General features: G+C 35.2%; 1 long non-coding RNA gene across 1 annotated transcript; it reads right to left on the reverse strand.

Moving 5' to 3' along the window:
• Positions 1-4,124: 4,124 nt before the first annotated feature.
• Positions 4,125-13,311, reverse strand: LOC110148499 (uncharacterized). The gene is made up of 2 exons (XR_002317184.2): positions 13,091-13,311; positions 4,125-5,260 (listed from the first exon to the last, which is right to left on the reverse strand). It is a non-coding gene; the product is annotated as an uncharacterized lncRNA (long non-coding RNA).
• Positions 13,312-15,318: the final 2,007 nt, after the last annotated feature.

The following is a 15,318-nucleotide window of genomic DNA, read 5'->3' on the forward strand; positions in this document are numbered from 1 at the left end:
CTCTTTTCCCTGACCAACATGTGTAAACAGTCAGTAAACTTACACAGTTATGATAGCTGTATTGATGCTTTGAAAGACTATTTGTGTGTGTGTGTGTGTGTGAGAGAGAGAGAGAGAGAGAAACTTTGTCAGGTGTCTTTTGAAAATGTGATTATATGCATTATATGAATCTATAAAAATATATAGTTTATAAATATTATCATGTTATATCAATTGTCTGCAACTTGCTTGCTTATGCTCAGTAATGTGTCTTTGGGAACTTTCCATTTTGGGTACACATAACCATCCCTTTTTACTATGCAGAAAGTCCATTACATAACACTAGCTGATATTTACTGAACACTTAGTAAATGCAAGACACTTGATGGTTTACTTGCATTGTTTCCTTTCATTTTCACAAATGAGTAGATTCTCTTAACGTCTCCATTTTACAGATGAGAAAATAAAGTCACAGAAAAGTTTAGCTAGTTTTCCAAGTTCACACTGCAGGGAAACAGCAGAGCTGGGTTTTTAGTCCAAATGGGCTGATTCTTCTCTCAGTATTTCACAACATTCTTTATAAATGCCTAAGAATTTTTTAAAATATACCATCATTAGAGGACAATCAGCTAATTACAAGACTTTAAGAAAAACAAACCTCACTGCTACAGTAAACTTCTTTGTCTTAACTCCTTTATATATGTAAATAAGCAACCCCTAATGTATACACTTACAACTGCATTTCCTAGTAGAAGGTTAATTGTATAAGTCATCTTTCAGTCGGAGAAGGCAATGGCACCCCACTCCAGTGTTCTTGCCTGGAAAATCCCATGGACAGAGGAGCCTGGTAGGCTGCAGTCCATGGGGTCGCTAAGAGTCGAACACGACTGAGCGACTTCACTTTCACTTTTCACTTTCATGCATTGGAGAAGGAACTGGCAACCCACTCCAGTGTTCTTGCCTGGAGAATCCCAGGGATGGGGACCCTGGTGGGCTGCCGTCTATGAGGTCGCACAGAGTCGGACACGACTGAAGTGACTTAGCAGCAGCAGCAGCATCTTTCAGTAGTTTAAACTAGAGCCTAGAGGTTAAGACCCCTCAGCTGTGAATCAGACAAACCTAGATTCGAATCTGTTTTTCTACTTAGGGGCTTTGGGGAAAGGTCTCTTTGAACATGCTTACTCATATGTGAAATGAGTATACTGACAGTATCTTTCTCAAAATTTGCTAGAGGTTAAATGAGTTAATGGACAAAAAGAGTTTAATCTAGTGCCTAGTACATAGTGAGTATTCATGATCATTATCAACTTCGGTAAGAAATCTTTTCTGAACCCCACATCTGTTCCCATTTCACCTACAGTAGCTTATAACCCATACAGCATTTCTCCCCATTATATTTTAAGCAATCACTTCTTATATCTCTCTTTCTCTTTGGATTTTAAGCTTCTTGATAAAAGGCACTATTGTTGTTGTTCAATTGCTAAGTTGAGTCCGACTCTTTACGATCCCATGGACTGCAGCATGCCAGGCTTCCCTGACCTTCACTGTCTCCCAGATTTGGCTCAGATTCATGTCCATTCAGTCAGCGATGCTATCTAACGATGTCATCCTCCACCACCCCTTCTCCTTTTGCCTTCAGTCTTTCCCAACAGTAGGGTCTTTTCCAGTGAGTCAGTTCTTCACATCAGGTGACCAAAGTATTGGAGCTTCAGCTTCAGCATCAGTCCTTCCAGTGAATATTCAGGCTTGTTTTCCCTTAGGATTGATTGGTTTGAACTCCTTGCTGGCCAAGGGACTCTTAAGAGTCTTTTTCAGCAGAACTATTCGAAAGCATCAATTCTTCAGGACTCAGCCTTCTTTATGGTCCAACTTTCACATCTATACATGATTACTGGGGTCTTTGTTGGCAAAGTGATGTCTCTGCTTTCTGTATCAGAAGTATCTTGCAGGTACCTAGCATCATCCATGTTTTCTGAATGAATGATAAATGGACATGCAGAAAATAGATTCCTAAATGCTTTCTAATTCTTCCTCATCTTTTTGACTGTCAACCTAAAATTTCTTAATATTACTGAGTTCTCTACATTTCTTCCATCAAACATACCTAATTTTCCTTTATTGTATTAGTTTATGGGGCAATGTAATTTGATAAAAAGCTGAAGAAAATGTATTTAACAGGCTGAGGTCTCTCTGAAATATATAATTAGGCCAAAACCAAAAGAAACAGCAAAACTGATGTGGTCTTCTGATCTGACCAAGATGACAACCATTCAGGTTCCTGCAGGCCACAGAGTAAAAATGTGGCTCCAGCTCTCATAGTTTTGCACATTGACCGAAGAAAGCGGAGAGTGAGCAACTTCCATTTCATTCTGTGTTGTACAGACAAAGCATGAAGTTGTTACATTTTGTTTTATTGCTTGCCTAGAGAATTCGTTTTTCTGTTTTAATAATGCATTGGGACAGTTTGATGATGGATGGGGTTTCAGAACTCTTAATCAGCTTGCCATGATAACGAGGGTAAACTGAGCATGTGCAGACATAACAAAAATGAGGAGAAATGTCACTTAACAGTGAACCTGCTAACAGCACTTATCATATGCTTTCAAATTCTGTTTCATTAACTCTGTTACTTTTTCCATCCTCTTTTCCTGTTCTCTACTTTTTTATTTGTCCTTCGTTCATTTGATTCTACTTTTATGTGTTCATAACTGACTCCAATGCCTGTATTTAGAAATTCTGCTTTCATTTGAATAGGAATTTGGTATTCATTCTTAGTAAGGTCAAAGGAGGGAATATCTACAGCTGAATTTATGTGCTTGCCAAAGTAAAAAAGTGAAATTAAATGTAGGGAAAGTATCCAAAATGAGAATGAAAAGAAATACACCAGTGCAGGGAATTGGAAGTGGCCTGGGTTTTATCTGTCTGATTTGTGTAATTTCTCCCTATTACCACTGTTTTCATCAGCCTGTGTATAATATATATATATGTTGCATAATTTGTTATTAGAAAACTGTGAGAGAATTTAAAGTATGCAGTAGAGAGTTAGGGGCTCAGTTCAGTTCTGACATTCATTTTCTGTCCTGGGCAGTCAAGGATTCAGATCACAGAACCTGGAGAGACCATTTATCCAGAGTGTGATCATGGGGCATGGAGAGACAAAGCATAAAAGATAAAGAAGCAGAGTTCTGTCCCTGACCAGATGCAGACTTGGAAAGAAGCTCTGACAGTTTCTGCCAAAAGAGCAATACTGTAAGGAACAGGCATATTTCCAAATGGCCGAGCAGCCAGCCCTAATCCGACTGCCATGTACCCACAACGCCCGTCAGAGCATGGTGCCTAGCAGTGTTGATCCTGCGCCCACTGCGATGCGCTGCATCTCTGCTTCCAAGAGCAGCATGATTATTTCGGACTCCTCTCCTACTAACCACTACTCTAATGAATTGTTCCTTTAACTGCCATGTAAGATTGTGAAAGAAATAACCGGCTTACTAAAGAAAAGAGAAATATTAAAATTCCATCTTCAGGGTCATGAAAAAACCTCCCATGTCATAATCAAAGTTCCAAAACAAAAGTATAATTAGTTGAAGTGTTAGTGGAGAACACGTGTGTGTATAATAAAGTTCATACATTAAGTCTAGTGTCTTAGTACTGCACAACTGATAAAACTCTCAGCTGTAGAAAACGACTCTATCTTGGTTGAATCAAGATGCTCTTCTCACAAAAGCTTCCTGGACTTTGTGCATCACTGCATAGTCACTACCTATGACCAACACCAATCCATAACACACTTGACATTTCTTATATTTGTGCTGATAAATATTTTCATAAATGTCTTAGTATATCATATAGCCACTGTTCACTTTTGCAAACCTCAGGCAGAATCTCCATTTATTAAACCTCTGTGGTTCTAAGCACAGTTACTCCCAATTTGACACACTCACAGCCAAAATGTATTGCGGTTCATTAATTTGCAATTGGTGTTGGGTAAATGCTCTCAGTAACTTATTATCTGGACAGCATTGCTTTCTGAGTTGCATTCCAACGACCCCAAAGTATTTGATTATACTTAGTTCTTGGATAGTCCTCTAAAATAGCTTCCCAAATTAGCACTAAGTTGTTATGTACACATCTCTGGGTCAATGAGGTATGGTTTGCTAAAGCATTTATTCAGTCACGTAATCATTTAAAAATCAGTTACTGAACACACGCTTGTGGTGAGGCACTGGAAAAGACCTGGGGCTATGAAGATATAGCTTATTCACATTTCAATCTGATAAAGAGCAAGATAAATATGTAAATTAATGTGCATAACATATGATAGATACTATAAAAAGGGATATAGCAGGAGAAAAGGGAAGTGGTCAGGTCTACTTGGGAATAGGGAATGGTCATTCTACAATTCAAGAATTCCTGGTGCACCACTATAAGAATATCAGATGTAGCTAAAATGCGTGCCATTAAACTAAAACTCTGAATATATTGAATAATGGGCAAAAAGGGATATTCATTGAGCTCTCCAGAACTTTACCCTTCTTTCTGTCCAGAAATAAAAAGTGAATTCATAGCTTACAAAATGTATCAATCAAGAAAATAAGGAAAAATATTTGTTTGCTAGTGTCTCTTCTAGAAATTTGCAGTCTTCTCACATTGGGTTGTGTTTTAACTCCTGTTAGACTATAGTAAAATCAATATATTCAGTGAATAGTAAATGGCTATACTCACTTCATAAGAAAGTCAATCAAATGTATACATTTCATACATTTTACCCATGGAATTATATTTAGGGGATTAATTTTTGTGTATGCTGTTCTCCTTTGAAGTTATTCTTTTAAAAGGCATATTTTCAAATTGGGTAATCAATATAAAATTTTAAAAATATACATTAAATATTCTCTGTGAAAAGCATCTTTGTACTACAGTCCCTCATCTTTAATCCTTCAAACAAGTTCAAAATAAAATTGTAGCACTATAGCATTAATTGCAAATATTTTCTATAAAAGAGTTTTTGATGATTTTCATGGTTTCAGATATGTAAATTCCATTTGTGGTATCTTTTTTTGCTTTCAAAGTAGTCATCAATAGAAGTAACTCATTCTTAGTTTGTCAAACTCGCAAAGACTAGTAACAGAACATTTGTTAACTGATTCATAGGATTCTCCAGGTAAGACTGATGTGATTACTTGTATAAAATTTCTTTAAAAAGCATGACATTCTCTTTCATATGCTCATCTTCCTGAAGTCTATGGCAATTGATCAGTTGGAATAGTTCATATTCTCCTTCCTATAAAAAATAAAATCAATAAATAAATATTAGGTAGAATTTAAGATAGAACTTGTCTTTATTATAGACATTTTATAATCCAGTCTTAAGAATAAGGGTTTTGATCTATAGATGAGAATACCTAATGCATGGTCACTTATTTAATAAGAGAAGGAACACAAGAATTATTTGACCTATATTGTCAAATGAAGTTTCTGAAACCATTAAATAATATCTGAATTTTCATAGAAAAAAAAGAAAGGCATTTGAAAGAATATATAATCCCTCCTCATTCTTTCCATAGGACAACTACTATTCTTTTATCCACCAGAAAAAAAGCATGAACAAAAAGCACCAATGAACTTTGGTGCTTTCTTTCAAAGAAAGAAAATTTATATTACTATTACTTTCATAGCAGTGAAAACTATGATGATGTAACAGTAAAAGGTAGTTAGCAAATCACAACACATAAATACTCAAATTTTTGCAGATCTCTTTTATCCAGGAAATAAATTAAAAACTAAATTATTCTCATAGAAATAATAGCTGCAGATACTGTATAAAGTTACAACGCCCATCAAAAAGCAATGTTACTAGTAACAACATACATGTTGCCATGTTTTGTGTTGTGTATGTTGCGTATGTTTTGTATACTTCTCAAGCTTAGAAAATGGTACCAAGACTGTGGGGAGAACAGGGTTGACACTGGGAGTGATCAAATTAAACAAAGCAAAACAAATAAGTAAACCTTGTTATTCACAAAGGCAGTGGGAGCAACAGGGATTGGACTAGAGGGAGCAAAAATATGCTTTTTAAGCTCACTTCCTACTTCCCCACAGGAAGTATGCTGATTCTTGGTTCAATTGGTTCCCAAAAGAAACTGAAGAAGCCCTGATGACTTCTTTACTTTCCAGGAACTATTATAATAATATTTTTTAATCATTACAAAGCTTCCACCAAGATGCTCAGGGTACTATATTAACAATTAAAACATCATCATTGTAAACAATAATAATTAAAAACACATAAGGAGCACAGCACAGAACAGCCACAGAACACTCAGCACAATTCTTGCTGAAGAGAGAAGGGTCTTTTTGCAATGCTCCTTGTAATGCAATATTGCATGGCCATTTTCTGAAGTTCAAAACCAGAAGCAGTTCTAAAAGGATCACCAGTTTACTAACTACAAAATGCCTACAGATTGATGTATGGAACATTGCTCTCAAACACGGGAGAGTCATCTAGCATCCATTGTCTCCTTTAAAATCAGAACTTTCAAAAAAATAATGTAATGCCAATTAAAATAATGAAAGAACCTGCCGACAGTTTCTGACTGAATAGACAATGTTGTCGGGATTTTAATAATTCTGTCTCCTATTTTATGTTCCTCTGATTGTGATGATTAGTAAGCTGCTTAACCCATTTGTGGTTTTATTTCAGCATCTGGGAACAAGGAGTAGAATTGTGTCTAGCATTAGAGAAATTGCTTTAAGTTGTAGAAACTAAAAATTCTATTTATCCACCAAGTAATTCACATATCCCTCTCCACAAATCTGATGTTTAACCAGGGAATGCCAACTCTCTGATTTGAAATATATATATATATATATGCATTTTTAATTTATTTTAAAGAAATAATATCAGTGACATTTTCTTTAAGGAAATGCCAAATATATATAAATTTTAATAAAATAAAATTTCTATTGAAGTCTTTTGCTCACATTATAAAGTGAGCAAAATACATGTTTAGCTTGATAAAGGGTTATAAAGTGAGCATACCCATGTAACCCAGCGCACAGGAATAAATGAAACAATTCCAGCATCACAGAAATCTCCTTTCTGTCTGCTCAAGCTACTAACACTACTTCTGAAAAGTAATTAGGAGGCTACCTTCTACAGACATCTCTCTGCACTACCTGCTTTTGATCTGTTTGGAAACAGACCTCTACTGTGCCTAGTCTTTTATGACTCTTCTTTGGCTCCATTATTTTTGTGAAATTCATCCATGATGCTGTGCACAGCTCATTGCCTCCACTGGCATTACTGTTTGCCATCACTTTGTGTGAATATGCCACAACTGATTTGGTCACACCAGAATTTGGGCTGCTCTTGAAAACATTCTTGTATATATCATCAAGTGCATGCAGGTTTTCATTTCTGCTACGTATACACCTAAGGTAGAATTGCTGGGTCACAGAATTTGTGCACCCAAATATTCTGCTTTAGTAGACATTTCTATTCAGTTTTCCCAAGTACCTGACTTGTTTTAGATAACCACCACCTGAAAGGAAGAGTTCTAGTTGCTCAATATCCTCATCAACAATCTTCATTTTCAGCTTCTAAAATTTTTAGCTTCATTTTAAGGTAATTCATTCAGTTTCACTTCTTATATCACCTCACTAGAGTTTTAATTTGAATTTCTGATGACAACTGATATTGAGCAATTTAGTATAACATATTGGACATCTGAATCTCTTCTTTTGCAAAATACCTTTTCAATAATTTTCCCATTACTTTTAAACTGACTTATCTGCATTTTCCTTAATGATTTTAAGAAACTCTTTGCATATTCCTGATATGAGTCCTTTTTTAGTATTATCAACATATTACTCCACTCTGGTTTGTCTTTTCTCTTTCTTACCAGTAACTTTTAATGAACACAAGCAATCAATTTTAATAATGTCCACTCTCTAGAAGTCTTACTTATATAGCAAAGGGTTTTGGTAGTCAACTCAAAAAGTATTTACCAACTCCCAAATTATAGATATTCTCCTTTGTTAACTTTCAGAAGACATACGGTTTTACCTTTCCATTTATATGTATAGTTGATAGAGACATGATTTCTTTTTTAATCATTTGAAGCCTCAGTATAAATTTTTATTTCCCATATGATGCCCAGTTGACCAAGAACCATTTACTGAAAAGAACACCTTTTTCCTACTGCACCAAGGGGGAATTTTATTTTAATTCAAGTAACTACACTGAGGCCCTTTCCCTTGCTTTATTTATCTATTCTTACTTCATTAAATTCTGAATAAATTAGTGGAGTTTTATAAGTCTAGATATTTAGCAATGTCAGATTGCCTACTTTATTATTTTTCACAACTGTCATTTATGTGCTTAGTCTTTTGGTTTTCCATGTATAATTTAGATTCAGCTTGTCAGTTTCCACCAAAAATTGAGATTTTGATTGGAATTCCATTAAATGTATAGATCAATTAGAGTATACTTGACATTATTACAGTATTGAATCTTGCAAACCATGGATATAGTACCTCTCTCAATTTATTAAGTCTTCTCTAATTTCTCTCATATCTAGTAGTTTTTTTATAGAGGGTTTGCATGCGTGCTAAATTGCTTCAGTTGTAACAGACTCTGTTCAACCCTTTGGACTGTGGCTTAACAGGTTCCTCTGTCCATGAGATTCTCCAGGCAGGAATACTGGAATGATTTGCCATGCCCTCCCATAGAGGATCTTCCCGACCCATGGATCAAACCTCATTCCCCCATGTCTCCTGCATTGGAGGTGGGTTCTTTACCACTAGTACTACCTGGGTCTTATGTCAAATTTATTCCTGGGTATTTGATGTATTTTAAAGGTATTTTATTTATTTACCTTATATGCAGAGTACATCATGTGAAATGCTGGGCTGGATGAAGCACAAGCTGGAATCAAGATTGCCAGAAGAAATATCAATAACCTCAGATATGCAGGTGACACCAAGCTTAAGGCAGAAAGCAAAGAAGAACTAAAGAACGTCTTGATGAAAGTGAAAGAGGAGAGTGAAAAAGTTGGCTTAAAACTCAACATTCAGAAAACTAAGATCATGGCATCTGGTCCCATCACTTCATGGCAAATACATGGGGAAATGAAGGAAACAGTGACAGACTTTAGTATCTTGGGCTCCAAAATCACTGCAGATGGTGATCACAGCCCTGAAATTAAAAGAAGCTTTCTCCTTAGAAGAAAAGCTATGACCAACCTAGACAGCATATTAAAAAACAGAGATATTACTTTGCCAACAAAGGTCCATCTAGTCAAAGCTATGGTTTTTCCAGTAGTCATGTATGAATGTGAGAGTTGGACTATAAAGAAATCTGAGTGCTGAAGAATTAATTCTTTTGAACTGTGGTGTTGAAGAAGACTCTTGAGAATCCCTTGGACTGCAAGGAGATCCAACCAGTCCATTCTGAAGGAAATCAGTCCTGAATATTCATTGGAAGGACTGATTTTGAAGCTTAAACTTCAGTACTTGGGCCACCTGATGCAAAGAACTGACTCACTATAAAAAAAACCTGATGCTGGGAAAGAGTGAAGGTAGGAGGAGAAGGGGATGACAGAGGATGAGATGGTTGGATGGCATCACCGACTCAATGGACATGAGTTTGAGTAAGCTCTGGGAGTTGGTGATGGACAGGGAAGCCTGGCATGCTGCAGTCCATGGGGTCACAAAGAGTCAGACACGACTGAGTGACTGAACTGAACTGAAAGGTGTTTTAAAAGTTACAAGTATACAACTAAAATTTTCCAATTTTTCTTATCTTTAGAAATAAATTTAATGTTTATGTTAATACTGTATACAGAAACATTGCTGAATTTACCAATTATTTTTACTCATTTTTCTAAATTATTTCATATGCAAACAATGACAATTCTTTTCTTCTCTTCCAACTTTTTTCCATTTATTTATTAACCCCATTGCACTGGCAAAGATCTCCAGAAAAAATGATGATTGGGGGGTGATAGAGACATTCTTATATCGTTTGTCTCAAAGGGCAGCATTTGATACTTAAATCATTAAACAGAAAGTTTCCTAGAAGTTTTGTTGATAAATTTTATCAAGTTGAGGAAGTTCCCTTCAATTTCCATGTGCTAAGAGTTGTTATTGTGAAAAGTTGTTGTACTTTATCAAATACCTTTTCTGCATCTATTTTAATGACCATATATTTTTCTCCTTAATGCTGGTAATATGGGTAATTACACTGATCGACTTTTGATTGTTAATCTCATGTTGAATTCCCAGAATGAATATGCCAAATAATTTTCTATGAGATTTTCAAACAAGAGAAAAAATGTCTCATTACAAAATAAATTTGGCCTTTAAAAATCTATCTTTTCAACAATTTCTGACACCTTTTTATAAGGCATTCAAAGTTACCTGCTGCAATTAACTTCACTGGCTTTCATTTATACTCAAGTATGCCTTTGTTGGCAACCCACGTCAGTATTCTTGCCTGGAGGATCCCATGGAGAGAGGAGCCTAGAGGATTACAGTCCATAGGGTTGCAAAGAGTCAGACACAACTGAAGTGACTTAGCACACACATGCTTTTGTAGGGCTTCCCAGGTAGTGCTAGTGATAAAGAACCCTCTTTTCAAAGTAGGAGACTTAAAAGATGCAGATTCAATTCCTAAAGATCCCCTGAAGGAGGGCATGGCAACCCACTCCAGTACTCTTGCTTGGAGAATCCCATGGGCAGAGGAGCCTGGTGGGCTACAGGCCATAGGGTCCCAAAGAGTTGGACATGACGGAAGTGACTGAGCAGAGCATGCATGCATACTTTTGTAATGATCTGAATAATCCACATTGTTTGTCCATTTCAGCTTCTATAACCTAGAAACCAGTTTATAAATATCTTAATATTGGAATAAATATTAGCTATTGTATATTTACTTTATCATAGGAAAATGGGTTACTCTTAAAACCAATGAGTTTAAAAAAACACATTGCTCTAATAACTGGCTTTAAATTATACACATGGCTTTTGTAATAATCAATTCTGATGTTCATTTTAAAACACTGATGAAGGCCTTTAGAAAACAAGTCAAATTCGTTTGAGCTTTCTCAGATTTTAGACTAGCAACTATAATTCAGCAGCTTCTTTCAACTTGTCTTACACTTCTAGATGGCAAGTTTCATGCAAACAAGAAGACATGATCTATGAAAAGTCCATATAAAATTTTAAAACTTACACAAATGTGTATCAGTTTAATTCTTTAAAAACATGTATTTCCTTCTATTTACCTTCAACACTTGGAAATGAAAATGCTAGGTACTAAGTGTCATAGTACGGAAGTATTTGAGAAAAAAAATGGTTAAATTATATAAAAGGAGCAATAACTAATTAAATGAAGTTACTGAAAGAATATAAAAGCAAGCCATTCAGAGTTTAGAATTACCCCACACTTTAGGGGAGGCAATTAATAGCCAGTATTTGGGACTCCCAATAATGTTTCACGTGCAAGTAGAAAAATGTGGGAACTAAGCCAAAATGTAACTCTGAGAAGCAGCTGTAGCCCATTTTAGAAGTACACACAGGTAGGAATTCCATCAATGTGGCCAAATTTATGTGGCATAAAACAATAACACTTGGAAAAAATCTAACAGTAGGGTTTGGAATCTCATCTTCACTAAGAAGATAGGTTTGCTGTAATAAGTTCATATAATTAGCTCAGCTAAAACTCTTTTTTATCTCTCTGTAGTAAAATATGTATTTTGCTCTGTTTTCAGTCATGGAAGTCTACTAGCATAAACCATTTTATCTAATTTATGAGAATGTTTAATCCAATAGAGTTTTAAATTATTATTGTGCCATTCATACAATGTCTGAGGATCATCTAAAAGTTTGAATTCCTACCAAGTATCACTGTGACTGACATTTCCTATACAGGCAATGACCAACTCTTGACAAACCTAGACAGTAAAAAGCAGAGACACCACTTTGCTGACAAAGGTCCGTATAGTCAAAGCTAGGCTTTTACCAGTCATCATGTACAGATGTGAGGGCTGGACCATAAAGAAGGCTGAGCCTGAAAGAATTGATGATTTTGAATTGTGGAAGACTCTTGAGAGCCCCTTGGACATCAAAGAGATCAAACCAGTCAATCCTAAAGGAAATCAACCCTGAATACTCATTGGAAGGACTTATGTTGAAGCCGAAGCTCCAATACTTTGGCCACCTGATGCAAAGCACTGACTCATTGGAGAAAACCCTGATGCCTGGGAAGATTGAGGGCAAGAAGAGAAGGGAGAGACAGAGTGTGAGATGGGTGGATGGCGTTATCGTCTCAACGGACATGAGTTTGAGCAAACTCTGAGAGACAGCCAAGTGTCGACAGCCTGGTGTGCTGCAGTCCATGGGGTTGCGGAGTCGGACACAACTGAGAAACCGAACAACATCATGATAAATGTTTGATTAAAGAAGGAAACAATTCAGTTTTCAAATTTTATCTTTCAAAAGTCTTATTGTGAAAATTCCATGGATCAAATTCATTAGTTTATATGAGGGGGAAAAACTCTCATGTCTTTACTAGTACCTCTCACAGTTTACTATTAACTTTCAGGCAATCTTCCAGGTTGGTTTCCATGTTTGAAACTATGTTACTTTAAGAATGAAAGTAAAGCTTTCCACATACTCTGAAGATAAACATTACTAAGATACAAAAATTAGAATCTTTTCCAAAAAAAAAATCACATATTTGGGAGGATATTACTTTACTCCTCTTGGCCTTACTAATTTTCCATTCAAATTTGATTTTTTTGTGGTACTTCTTATTCTACCCATGCAATTTCTAGTGGGACATTTTAAGAAAAGGGTTTTTTCCAAAAGTTGAAGAGGCTTACTTTTTATAAATACACTTCCTGTAATAGCTTGATATTGTACTTTCAGATATATCTTGAAAAATAAAAATGATTAATTTCATGGTTTTATTTAATGATTAATCATGGGCATCGTTTAGCTGTATTCATGTTATATTCATTGATATCAAATTGCTTTCCTCAGACTGTATAAAGCAAAAATGACCAGAGTTCAAGCACTTTATATAAAATTTAAAGGAATATGACATCACCTCAAAAAAGCAAAAATGGTTCGCATCCAACAGCGCAGGCTTGCCACTGCCGTCTTCACACTTCTGTTTGACTCCCCTGTCAACCCTTCAGACATTTCAGCATTTTTGGTTTATTTAATTATTAATTTAAACAATGAAAGGGGGAGGAAACTTTAGTCACTTCTACAAGAAAAGCATAAAAGTCTTCTAGGACAGATTTTATTGTTCTTCACATAATTCTATTGACTTGGTTAACAGCCTTGGACTATGGAGTGAGAATGCAGAATCTTGCTGGGAATTCTAAATTCTCTCAACAGCAAAGGGAAAAGTTTATATGTAAAATTATTTATTAACTGCATGGAATCATCTAAAAATCACCATGTCACATTCATAAGTCAGTTCAGAAATTTACAGTTAGAGATAGGGAGCACTAACATTGGAGAATCACACAAAGCACTTCATTGGGTGCTCACTGTTTGTACACAAAAATGCCAGGGCACTTCTAGAAGAGAAAAAATTTTGCTACTTCCCACCCTGAAAGGATAAATATTCTTAATCCTATCTAGCACTACATTTGAATGAAATGCATCATGTTATTACATTTGAAACTTTTTTTTACAGTGTTATCTTGATGACATTTTCAGTCTCACTATTTTTCTAAAAAGTTAGCAATCTAGAAACAAATATGAAGAATCATGAACTTAAATATTAATATCTATATGTTTAATCCTATTATGATAAATACTAATATATGAAAATATATTCCAAAATAAATTGGTATTTTTTAATGAAACAAATTATCCCCCTAAAATTTAGAAGTGGTTAACGAACCTCATTTCACAGTATCCAGAAATAATCACACTCATATATATGCCTAAATATATAATGACATTGTGTTATCATTATATATATATTTAGGCTTCCCTCGTAGCTCAGTCAGTAAAGAATCTGCCTGCAATGCCGGAGGCCAGGGTTCAAACCCTGGGTCGGGAAGATCCCCTGGAGAAGGAAATGGCAAACCATTCCAGTATTCTTGCCTGAAGAATCTCATGGGCAGAGAAGCCTGGCAGGCTAGAGTCCATGGGGTCACAAGAGTCAGACGCGACATAATGACTAAACCATTATCATTGTATTATCAGTATTTTCACCTTAATGCAATGATTTTCTTACTAGAAAACTTTATATTTTCTAAAAAGAAAATGTTTCCTGCTTTGCAATATACATCCTTTGAACAAGTTCAATATTCATTCAAGGTGAATCTACTGAATACATACATGTCCCTTTGATTTATTTATTACTCTTAATTTCAGTTAAACACTCTCTTTCTTATGCTCCTGTATCCTTTTAACATAGTTCACATAGTTTCACATAATTACAGGTTGTTACAGGCTGTAACTCTTCCCTTTTATTTACCTGGTACCTAGTAGGTGTTTGATACATTTTATATATATAATATAATAATATGTCTAAATGTATTATTTATCCATCCATTCTTTTAAATTCATCTGTCATTATCCCATACTTAGAAATCCCTCAACTTACAGTTTTGCCCATGTTTGAATAATGTCATCAGAAAAATGATTATGAATCAATTCTGTCATCAAACCATGCTTCTTCACTAAAAACCATTAAACAACCTATTGACTACAGAATAAATTAATTAATTCAGTCAAAAAGAATATTTATTATTTTTTATGTGCCAAATACTATTCAAACCTCATGAACTGAAATTCAAGTCCCTCCAAATTTGGCTGTAATCCGTGTTCAACAATGTCTTCAAACACTGATCCTCTGGGATCTTACACTCTAGCTAAATTTTTCTGCTCTTCTTATCTCTCTGACATGTATCTTGTGCCTTCTCACTTTGCAAATTTGCATGTTAAGACTACTCTTTTTTTCATGTTCTAACCAATTTTTTTAGACATGATCAATTTTTTACTATTTTATGAAAATTTTGCAAACCATTCCTGATATGAATAATTTATTCACTATTATATAATTTTAATTGTCCTTTAATTACAGGCTTTGTTCCAAAATATTTAATTTTTTACTATGAAGTTCAACATTATATAATGAAAAAGGTCTCCGCCTATATTTAAGTTCAAATATCCAATAAGCTACATACTAGCCAGGTGATCTTGGTTAAATTAATTTCTGATGGCTTTCCTATCACCAAAGCAAAATTAGGAATAACTTGGAGAAGGCAATGGCACCCCACTCCAGTACTCTTGCCTGGGAAATCCCATGGA

Source organism: Odocoileus virginianus, chromosome 14 (genome assembly GCF_023699985.2).
Source record: "Odocoileus virginianus isolate 20LAN1187 ecotype Illinois chromosome 14, Ovbor_1.2, whole genome shotgun sequence".
In the NCBI taxonomy this organism is placed as follows: Eukaryota; Metazoa; Chordata; class Mammalia; order Artiodactyla; family Cervidae; genus Odocoileus; species Odocoileus virginianus.